This window comes from Phascolarctos cinereus, unplaced genomic scaffold (assembly GCF_003287225.1).
Source record: "Phascolarctos cinereus isolate Bilbo 61053 unplaced genomic scaffold, phaCin_HiC Scaffold_5;HRSCAF=322, whole genome shotgun sequence".
Lineage (NCBI taxonomy): Eukaryota > Metazoa > Chordata > Mammalia > Diprotodontia > Phascolarctidae > Phascolarctos > Phascolarctos cinereus.
The window spans coordinates 447,465,492-447,477,845 of record NW_027555958.1 but is presented as its reverse complement, the minus strand read 5'-3'; positions in this window follow the sequence as shown (position 1 = coordinate 447,477,845).

The window sequence follows — 12,354 nt, the reverse complement described above, 5'->3', positions numbered from 1 at the left end:
AACAAATGAAACCAATTTAGTTAAAATTAGAAGAAAAACAGGTATATGGAAGAAAATCTTTGTGACAAGTTTCTCTGAAAAAAGTCTCATTTCTAAAATATGTAGTGAACTGATTCAAATTTGTAAGAGTAAAAGCCCTTCCCCAATTGATAAATGGTCGAAAGATATGAATAGGCAGTTTTCAGAGAAATAAATACATGCCATCAATTAGCCATATTAAGAATGCTCTAAATGACAAATAATTAGAGAAATGTACATTAAAACAACTCAGATACCATTTCACACCTATCAGATTGGCTAACATGACAGAAAATAAAAATGACAGACACTGGAGGGGATGTGGAAAAATTGGGACATTAATGCACTACTGGTGGAGTTGTGAACTAGTCCAACCATTCTGGAGAACAATTTGAAACAATACCCAAATGGCTATAAAATTGTGCATACCCTTTAATCCAGCAATACCACTCACTACTAGGTCTACAACCCAAAGAGATCAAAGGAAAGGGAAAAGGATCTGTTCATACAAAAATACTTATAGCAGCTCTTTTTGTGACAGTAAAGAATTAGAAATCAAGTAAATGCCCATCAACTGGGAAATGGCTGAACAAGTTGTGGTAGAGCATTGTGATAGAAAACTATTGTGCTATTGGAAATGACAAGGGGGATGGTTTCAGAAAAACCCGGTAAAACTACTCATGCAAAGTGACATGAGCAGAACCAAAAGGACACTGTACACAGTAAAATCAATACTTAATGATGATAAACTGTGAAAGATTTAGCTACTCTGATCAAGACAATGATGGAAGACAATTTCAATGGATTCATGATGAATCATGCTATCTACCTCCAGAGAGAGAAGGAGGAATTTTGAGTGCAAATTGAAGTAGACTTTTTTTTTTTACTTTATTTTTCATGGGGGTTTTTTGTGTTTTCTTTTGCAGCATGGTTAATATGGAAATATGTTTTTCATAACTTCACAGGTATAATCAATATCATATTGCTTGCCTTCTCAAGAAGCTGGGAAGGACTGGGAGGGGGAGAGAGAGAATTTGAAACTCAAAAAATTTTTTTCCCAAAGGGTTATAAATTGGTATTTTACTTTTTAACTTCAAGGACAGGTTATTAATGATTAACATTAAGATCAGCATTAAGAACAAGAGTAAATTGTTTCTAAAAGTGAAAGATGGACCCCTAAAGGAAGGGGAGGAGGGAAGAAAGGAGCATCCTGGCGCTCTAGGAGACAGAGACCAAACTTCCTCATCTGTATCTGCTCTAGATGGAATTGATCCTGATTTCTGAGATTCCGTCCAGGGCACATAACGAAGCGCACAATAAGAGGAAGCTAGGAAACGTAGATGAAGTCCCAGGGGTACAGTTTTAGAAAAACATCAAAGGGCGGTCAAAGCCACACAGCCCCCAAAGGTAGGGGCTGGGATTCTCTGTGGATCCTCAGCACTGCTTCCTTTCATGGAATTGTAGCAGAGAAGTTTGCTAAGTCCATCCAATATATTTCAACTCTCAGGAGACATTCTTGTAGGTAAGTCCTTGGGCTAAAGAATTCTTTCATCACTTCTCTAACTTACACTTGGCTTCTAGTTTCTTCGAATGCATATCCATCCAGCTTGTAGCTGCCTGCTCCACAGCTACTACTTGCCTCTCAATTAAAGTGATCTGATGCAGATAAGCTGAAGCGCTGTATATTTCTGGCTTAAGTCCTTCAGATTTCTACTTATGTTTACTGCAATGTCTTTATTTCTAGACACTTCAAGCTAGACAGTTTGTTCATATTTCCCAGAAGTTTATAGTTTTCACTGGTGGCTGTTGCCCATCAGGTAAGTGGGCATTTTGGAAAACATGTCCTGGCACAGCCCTGTGATGTCCGTCTTAGTGGGCTCCGTGGCCTCCTCAGCTACACTAGACCAGGAAACGGAGGAAAGATAAAGGATGGAAGGAAGAAAGGCGGAAGAGAAAGACATAGGGGAAGGGGAGAGGGAAAGGAGAGAGGAAGAAAAAAGGGAAAGGTGACAAGTCCACAAAAGCAAAAAGGATGAAACTCATGTTAAAAAAAATTTGTTTTGCATATAATGGGGAAATATTTAATGAAATAAATAAAAAAACTTCAAGGTGCCATCTCACACCCATCAAACTGGCAAAGTTGAGAAAAAAGGAAAATACCAAATACTAGTGGAGCTATGGGAAAACAGACACATTAATGTGCTGTTGGTTAAGGACCAGGTGAGCTGGTCCAGCCATTCTAGAAAGCAATTTGGAACTATGCCCCCAAAGTTACTAAACTATTCATATCCTTTGATCCAGTGATAGCTACATACTGCTCTTAGGTCTATACCTCAAAGAGATAAAAGAAAGAAGAAGGTCCCACAGATACAGAAATATTTATAGCACCTCTATTTGTGGTGGCAAATTGAAAAGTGAGGGGGTACCCATCATTTAAGAAATGACTGAACAAGTTGTCGTAAGTCAGTGTAGTACTATTTGTTCTGTAAGAAATGATGAAGGACATAGTTTCAGAGAAACACAAGAAGATCTGTAGAAACTGATGCAGAGTGAAGTGAGTAGAACCAGAACAATTTATACAATAACAACAATATTATAAAAATGAACACTTTTGAAAGACTTAGGGACCCTGATCAACAAGATGACCCTCTCCAATTCCAGAAGACACATGATGAAAACTACTTCTCACCTACAGATAGAGAGGTTAGGGACTCAGTGCAGACTGAGACATGGCCAATGTGGGAATGTGTTTTGCTTGGCTATACATGTGTTTAACAGGTTTTATTGTTATTTCTTTCTCAAGGTGGGGAGGGGCAGAGAAGGAGAAGACAGGAAGAAGGAAGAGAGAGAATGAGGATCTAAAAATAAAGTAACATTTAATTTTTTAAAAATCTGAGATCAGGGGCAGGTAGGTGGCACAGTGGATAGAGCACTGGCCCTGGAATCAGAAGGATCTGAGTTCAAATCTGGCCTCAGATATTTGACACTTACTAGCTGTGTGACCCTGGGTAAGTCATTTAACCCCATTAACTAGCAATAAATAAATAAATAAAAGTCTGAGGTCAGTAAGGAAAGGCAGGGTGGTGCCTTTAGATAGATGGTGCCTTGAATGATACATAGAAGAATGAGTATTAGTCCACAGGCAATTGAGAGCAACTGTAAATTGTTGAATAAAGGAGTAACATCCCCAGATAGATGTGTAAGATTGTTCCAGTAGAGGTGTGAAGCATGAGTGGAATGAAGGTCAAGAGAGGAAACACAAAGACCTTTAGGATGGGGGCTGGCAAAGGGGCACTGCCCAGCAAGCACCAAACTTTCCAAACTGGAAAGTCCAGGGGGAGCATGAGGGCACAGGAAGAAAGAAAGAAAGAAAGAAAGAAAGAAAGAAAGAAAGAAAGAAAGAAAGAAAGAAAGAAAGAAAGAAAGGAAGGAAGGAAGGAAGGAAGGAAGGAAGGAAGGAAGGAAGGAAGGAAGGAAGGAAGGAAGGAAGGAAGGAAGAAAAATGGAAAGAAAGAAAGAAAAAAATATTAAAAGAGAGGAAAGAAACAAGTTTCTTGAAGTCCTGTCTTATTCATAACCTGTAAGGACTAGAAGAAATCATGAAAGTCAGCTGGTCACCCATTGTAGAGATCTGCCCTATGGCCTTACTCAGGGGGTCATGGCTTTATTGACATTGCAGGTCTCTAAGAAGAGGCTAGATGACTTGCCATTCATCAAGGATGATGGAGGGAGGTATCTGGCTGTGGGGCAGGCTGGACCGGATGCCCATATTCAGGAAACAAGGAAGAGGCAGTTAATGAATTGGGAAGAGCACTGAATTTGTAGCCAACAGTTCTGGGTTCAAATCCTACCTCTTACACTGAGTACTTTTGTGATCTGAGACACCATCGAGCAGCTCACCTCCTATTTTCTCTGCCAACCATCTCAGACTGGAAGGGATGGAACAAACTTGATTAATGGGGAATAGATGCTCAAGATAAGAAGGTAGCACCTAGCTGCCTTGGTTCAGTTCAGGCCAAGAAATATGTATTAAATGCTAAGTACTAGGCTGGGTGCTGAGAATACTAAGACAAGAACCAAACAGTCCCTACCCTCCAGGAGTTTGCATTCTACTAGAAGAGAAATCACATCTACATGGAGAAGCAAATACAAAAACTATACAAAGCATTTGGAGAGAAGAGGTGACCTGGCTCTGGGGGCAGAATGGATGATCTCTAAGGTTCCATTCTCCTGCAAATAGGTGACTCTGCAGTCCAATGGTGGGCCTCAAGCTGTGGGCAGGTGAGAATGTGAGGAAGAACAGAAAATATCTCCCCCAGGCCAAGCATGACCTCCCTGCCACCAGGCACAGTCAGGCACACCTGAGAAGCTCTTCAAGGCTTCCCCATCCCCAGGCCACTCCACCCCCCCCATCTCCTGAACCATTTGCCAGCCCAGCCTTGGTCCCAGAGGATAGCAGGCCCTAGGCAGGGCCCTAGGTAAAGATCGGAAGCTCCAGTCTAGACAGGTATTTCCCCTCCTGACTTAGTGAGAGAAGAGGGAAGTACAACACTCCCCTAACGCGGGTGATTTGGGTTGGATTTTTTAATTCCTGGTGTTGTGGAAAGACAGTATGGGAGCATGTGGAAAAACTGCCTAGGGGGCCAGACAGGTCCTGATGGCTTCATTTTACAGGTGGATCCCCTAGATAAGGGCTAAAGGAAACAGTGAAGTCGAAAGAGATAATACAGGGAGATAACACATGGGTCCCTTCTGAATGCTATTATCACCAGGGGTCATAGAGGGAGTCTAATTGCCCATAAGCCCTGGGAATAGTTCTGTTATATCTTGATGGTCTTCAAAGAAGAATGTAAAGGAGGTGAAGAGGAATACACAACAGGGGGAGGGAAAGTTCGTTAAAGGGAAAAGTTAGGGGAAATTGTCTCACCCAATCAGGGTGCACTAAACAAGTTTATACAAACAAGAAGGAAGGCATGGGAGGAGGAGAGGACACCAGAACCTCATGCCCATCTGAACAGGTCAAAGGAGGGAAGAATACACACATGTACACATAGCTGCATACATCTTACTCAGCAGGTAAACAGCAGGAAACGGAAGAAAGGTAAATGGGGAATAGGAGAGTAGATTCAGGGAGGGGCTGGTCCTAAGCAAGACCAGTTCTAACTAAGGATGTACAAACATTTCTATAGCAGCTCTTTTTGTGTTGGCAAAGAATTAGAAACTGAAGGGGTGCCCATTGAATGGGGAATGGCTGAACAAATGATGGCGTATGAATGTGTTGGAGTACCATTGTGCTGTAAGGAATGATGGAGATGATTTCAGAGAATCCTGGAAATACTTGTATGAACTGATGCAAAATGGAGTGAGCAAAACCAGGAGAACAATAGATACAATGATGACAATATCGTAAAGACAAGTAACTTTGAAAGACTTTAGAAATTCCAATAAACATAACGACCACTCTAAATTCTAGAGAATTCATGATGAAACATGTTATTTGTGTTAGTTGCAAAGTCTAAATTGAGACCTATTTCTTTTGACATGGCCAGTGCAGAAATTTGTTTTCTTTGACTAAATATGTTCAGAACAAAGATTTTGTTTTAATTTCTTTCTCAGTTAGGGGGAGGGAAGTAGGGAGAGAAGGTGGATTTTTACTGATTAAAAAAAAGCTTGAATTTAAAAAAAATAGTTTGTATAATCAATAGTTGCCTTCTCAAGGGGTGGGGGAGGGGCAGGAGAAAGGGAAAGAATATGGAACTCAAAATGTTTTTAAAATTAATGTTGAAAAAATTTTACATATAGTTGGGAAAGATATAGCAAAATATATGTGTGTGTACATATGCTCTGTTCCAGGTATCATGGTTTAGGAAGAGCATTAATAAGCTACATAGTGGCCAGGAGAGGACAACCAGGATAGCGTAGGATAGACTTTAAATATAAGCTGTATCTGTCTATTAATGAATCAACAAACATTTATTAAATCTATGTGCATTTTTCTAAAAGTTCTAGATGCAAAGAAAGGCAAAAACACCAAAAAACAACCCATGCCTTCAAGTAACTTACATACTAATTTGCATGTTGCAAATAAACATGCACATAAAAATTATATACAAATACATACAGATTTCTGGAGGTGGAGGCAAGATGGCATAAAAAGAAAACACTCATCTGGGCTCTCTCAATATTCCCCTCCAAACAACTTTAAAAATAACTCTTCAAATTGAATTCTGGAGTGGCAGAGCCAATAAAAAGTCGGGGTGAGACATTCTTCCAACCCAAGACAACATGGGAGGTTGGAAAGAGAGAACTATGATATAGGGAGAGGGCTGGCTCAGAGCCAATATGAATGAAACACTAGTGGCAGGACTGACGGGTGGTGAAAAAAGCAGCAGCAGCTTCTGGAGCTCTCAAGTCAGAGATGGTAAGGGAACATGGCAACTGGCCAGAAGAAGATTACAGGGTACCCCCGTGCTAGCACTGGACACGGGATCAGACACTGTTCAGCAGTTTCATTGCCTATACCCACTTCTGGGTAGAGAGGAGCACTTTCATTCTAGAAGGAGTGGAAGCCCTGAGGGGCGGGATCACTTCTAGTCTCAATGCACTAAGGGCGTGAGGGGCAGTATCAAGTACAATGCTAAGGCATCAGGGGTCCTTCCTGGCTAAGGACCAGAGTACAGACCAAAAGAACAGTGACAATGCCTTTCCCCAGATCCCACCACCTTGGAAGCACCAAAAAGTTCCAAACTCCCAGAGTTATCTCAGAAAACAACAGTGTGGAAAAATGTGAAGCCTGAGACAGTGACCTGCCCTCTCCATGCTGGGAACTGTGCCCAACACGAACAAAAATTCCAAATCCAGAAATAGGGTGGAAAAATGAGCAAATGACTACAAAAGAACCTGTCCATAAAGAACTACTATGGTGACAGGGAAGATCAAGACACAAACTCAGAAAATAATGAAGTTAAAACAGCTACAAGAAAAGGCTCAAAGAAAAATGTTAATTGACCACAAGCCCAATAAGAATTCCTAGAAGAGCTAAACAATTGTGTTTTTTTGGTTTATGCAATTTTATTGAAGAAAAATAAATCAATTACTAGCAGAGCTATTAGTTGATCACTCATCCATTGACAACTTGCATCATTTATTCAGTGCTATATTAAACAGTGCATTGGAAGATAGATTAACTAAGAGCTCCAAGCCTCCTAACAAAATTTAAATGAAAATTACAAAAAGTTCAAGAACCTATTTTTGAATACAAGGCATGTTTGACTTCCAATTTCCATTCTCTGTAGAACAAGAACAGGTCATTCCTTTATTGACATGCATAAAATACATCACGTTTTCTGTTCTGCTGATGCTATAAATTCAGTACCAATTCTCCAACCACATCAGTTATGAGTATAAAGTATATCATAAAACCTCAAACTCTAACAATGGAAGGCTTAAACAAGATGGATGCCGCTACAGTAATGTTGCTTCCTTTGATATGACAATTGCACATCTATCTCCCTCCCTCTCAGATGGTTATCTTCAGCATCTGTTAGAGCAGTGAGGAATGGTTTTAGTCTTATAACCAAGTTAGAGTGAAGACATTGGCCACATAATACACATGCTCCATTTTTTAAAAAAAATCCTGAATCTTGGGCAATTGTTCTCTTGTAACTACTTTACAGTTTCTAAAAGCAGTTATTGTCCAAAGCTGGAAGAACTTAAGTCTTCTCAGACGAGCATGTGCATGAATGGAGGGAAGTCCCAAGAAAATGTCAACTCTTTCCCTATTATAGCTACCCATCCATAGACAATTTAATATCTGTTATTTTATTACACAATTTTTGCTTTACAAAACAGAGCCCAAACCCTGCCTAAATATTAGGAAACTTCCCAACTGATCCACACAGGCTCAGAGTAGTCATGACTAAATTTATAAACTTTTGTCTAAAACAAAGAAAACCCTAACCCTAATCACATGGACCTCAGGGACCATTATATCACCCTTAGACTCAAACTGAGCTAATTATTGTAATGGGGTGTTATGTTTGAATTCAGCCCTTCCTTTGGAAGCAATGACATCCTCCCAACCTTGCAGACTTTTCCACTTCTTGTTTCATCAGGTCCTCTTACCCTATGCAAGAGACAGCAAGCCAGAGGGACCAGAGATGCCCTTAGGTCCCCTTCTACTCTGAGATTCTGAGAATCTGTGAGTGTGGGGTGCCTGTGATTCCTAAGGCCTGGTTTGGGCAGAGGCCAGACTTCTGAGAAGGCCTAAAGATAGCAAAACAGAGTCTAGAAAAATTTGGCATGAAATTCTAGAAGTCAAGGTGTCATGATCCATCTTCTCTGTCAGAGAAGATTTGGGGCAGTAGTTGGGAAAATAGCATTACTTTGGATGGCACAGGGAAAACCAGTGGCTAGTCAACAACCATAGAAAACAAGGGACTTTCCCTTTCTGCCTCTGACTCTTATAAGAAAAAGGAAGCTCTTTCTCCAAACCACTTCCTGATCACCTTCTCAACACAATGCCACCCCCCAAACATTATTAAGATTTCATCATGAAATGAAACCATGTGACCTTGTGATGACCATGTGATGTACCTAAACTTTCATTGCTGCTTTGCCCTTCAAGCTCCTCATCTGCTGCCCAGATGAAAGGCATCTAATCTTTAGACACAGAGTCCTTTTCTGGAGCCTGGCTCAATAGCTTTGGAGGTTTCAGAACCCATACTCAGCAGTTCAAGGTTGCCAGCCCCAGAATAGTAATTCTTTTTTTTTTTCATATTTCCACATTAGCCATGTTGTGAAAGAATAATCAGAACAAAAGGGAAAAACCATGAGAAAGAGAGAAAGAGAAAAAAAAGAGAAATATAGCATGCTTTGATCTACATTTAGACTCCATAGTTTTTTCTCTGGATGTGGATAGCATTTTCCATCATGAGTCTTTTGGAATTGTCTTAGATCATTGCATTGTTGAGAAGAGCTAAGTCTGTCAAAGTTGGTCATCTCACAATGTTGCTGTTACTGTGTACAGTGTTCTCCTGGTTCTGCACACTTCACTCAGCATTAGTCCATACAAGTCTTTCCAGGTTTTTCTTATAGAACAATAGTATTCCATTCCATACATATACCACAACTTGTTCAGCCATTCCCCAATTGATGGGCATCCCCTCAATTTCCAATTGGTTGCTACCATGAAAAGAGCTGCTAGAAATATTTTTGTATATGTGGGTCCTTTCCCCTTTTTTATGATCTCTTTGGGATATAGGGTATGCACGATTTTATAGCCCTTTGGGCATAACAGAATAGTAATTCTTGAGGATAGTATTTATACCAGTACAACTGACCTCAGGGCATAGCCAAGTACTTTGTTACAGGACTTTGGAGACAAATGAAAATGCAGTCATGAATGTAAATTTCATGGGGATAGAAGTCCCTATCTTTGGCTGAGACAAGTACACGTTTGCTACTGTAAGGAAGGAAATCCCAACTCAGGGTCCAGGGATTCCCTGGGGAGGGCAAAGTCCTCCAGATGTTCCTGTTGGCAAGTGATTGCCTCAAGATCCAAAACACTGAAGAGCCTCCTGAAACAAATCTATATTCACTCAAGAAATTTAGCCTGATCATTGACACAGGAAAGATCAGACAGATGAAGAGCATCTATTATCTAGGCAATGATGTGGAATTACTGGAAAGTCAAAAGAAAAATAAACTCGGAGGTATAAAGTTGAAAATATTTAGCAGCAAGAGTGCTAGGGATATTTTTCTCTGAGGAAAAGCATGGCTTAGGAAATTAATGAAACACATTTTGATTCCTGCCCCTACATTCTGTCCCACAGTCATAATGGCCAGCCTCTGTCACCAATGTGACAATGAGGAAGCTCCCCTCAACTCCTTTAACAAAGGGACTTCTTATTTCCCATTTCACGGAAAGACTATGAGAATTACTAAAGGTTAAATGCTCTTCAATAGTTTTTTTTTTCCCTTTTGGTGAGGCAGTTCCGGTTAAGTGACTTGCCCAGGGTCACAACAGCTAGTGAGCGTCATGAGTCTGAGTCTGGATTTGAACTCAGGTTCTCCTGACTCCAAGGCCAGAGCTCTATCCACTGCGCCACCTAGCTGTCCCCGCCCCCCCCCCAAACTCTTTAGAAAAAGGCTCCTGCCTCATGATTCAGTTCAGTTACTCTTTCTGGAGCATCTGGTCTAAGTAAACCCTAGGCAGGGGGGAGGTACAGACAAAGATGGCAGGTCTTGGCCAACCCAGAGCTAATAGTCCATTAGGAGAGATTGAATGCCAATTAGACCCTGTGGCGGACATGTCATCATCATATGCATCCTGAACCCAGGGAGTGGATTGGGAAAGTGCCACTGCTCAGCCAGTCATGGTGAAGAGGACAGATACAGAATCCCAGAACCAAAAGGGACTCCTGAGGCCATCCAAGCCAACCCTGAGCTGGACAAGAATCCACTCTACAAAATTCCTGTTGAGTCTTCTGTAGCTTCGACATGAAGACCTCCAAGGAGAGGGAGACCCCACCCCCCTCCCAGGGCAGCGCTCCTGGTTAGGGGGCTTATCCTGAATGAAAACCTTGATAGGTCTCTGAAACTTCCCCGCACTGGTCCTAGTTCTGTCCTCTGGAGCCTAGTCTTCCACAGGACAGCCCCTCAGATATCTGAAGACAGCTCTGCTACCAGATAGCTCTGAATCAGCCATTAAACAAGCATCTATCAGGCACCTACTGAGCGCTAGGTTCTGTGCTAAGTGCAGGAGATACCCAAAAAGGCAAAAATAAACAAGTCTGTGCTCTCAAGGAACTCATTCTCCAGTAGGGGAGGCAACACGCAAATAATCATGCACAAATAAGATACAGATAGAGCAGCATCAGCAGTGAGTGACAGCCTTCCCAGACCCACCCAGGACTTAAGTAAGTGAAGCAGAAGGGATCAGTGACACAGGCGCAACAGGCAAAAGTAAGAACTTCAAAAGAACCATCCCCCTCTCTCCACCATCTTGACATTAAAAGACTAAGGCTGAAGCTACTGGCTGTGCTCACTTCTTCCAGACTGAGGGAAGTTCCCCCCAAAAGGTCTGCTCCTTCCCCAACTTCCTCTCTCCCACGCCTGTCTAGCAACAAATTCTGTTATATACTCTATTCACTTCCTGTACCTAATATTTCCTGTACCCTAATTTTTGCCTCCAACATAAAGAAGCAAGGAACTAGCTAGAAATAAACATAAATATAAATTAGAGCAGGGAGCCAAATGTCTGAGTGTTAGGAATTTTCCTAACTAGGGGCTCTGAGCTATTGTAATTGTGATGCTAACTTTTCATCTGATATAAACTCCATAAAGTATCAAAAGAATGGCTCTGAAGTGCCAGTGTATTGCCCCTGAGTTTAAAAAAGCAAACTAATTGTAACTGATCATTGCAGGTGATGACATCTCCAGAGATAAGAGGGTTGAGAGGACAGGGTGGTAACAGGCATTGGAGGGCCAGCTATGCCCTCCATGGGTATACCAACACTTATCTGTGTTATACTTGCTTCTCTGAGTTCATTCCAGTCATCGTTTCCTACAGCATAGTAATATCCCATTCCATTCCTGGCCCACAATTTGCTTAGTCATTTTCCCAGTGAAGGACAATAACTTTGTGTCCAGTTTCTTGCTATCACAAAAAATGCTGCTGAGCACATGTTTTGGAATATCTGGAGACTTTACTTTTGTCATTGAACTCCTTGGGTATATGCAGTAGAGTCCTGGATCAAAGAGTGGGAATATTCTCCCCTGATAATTCCAGCACGTTATAATGGATCAAGAAGCCAGGGAGAAAAAAAAAAAGCCAGGGAGACCTGGCTTCAGGTCAAGCCAGCCTCAGACGCACACTGTGTGACTTTGGACAAGTTATTTAACCTCTTCTTGCTCTTGGCAACTCTCTGAAACTAGAAGATGTTATCTGCATGGGCAGAGAGGAACTTTCCCTGCACCAGTGAAATCACAGATCCAGTCCCTATCCCTAATTCCACATTGCCTGAGTCTTGAGGGAAACAAGGCATTATTCAAAGCTGGTGAGCTCCTGGAAGCTTTCCAGGCAGGAGAGGCAGCCAGTACAAAGGCACAGAGATACAAATGGAGAGTCCCATGGGACAATTGGTAATAGAATTTGATTGTACTCTAGTGTGCATGAAAGAAGAAAACGCATGATAAGGCTGGGAAGATAAACTGGGGCCGAGTGGGAAGGGCTTTCAGTGCCAACCTCTGTTGTTTAGAATCCCTGGCTTCTTTCAGTCCTCGGATTTCTGCAGGAGACCTTCCCTTGTACCACTAGTGCCTTCTTTTTGAGAT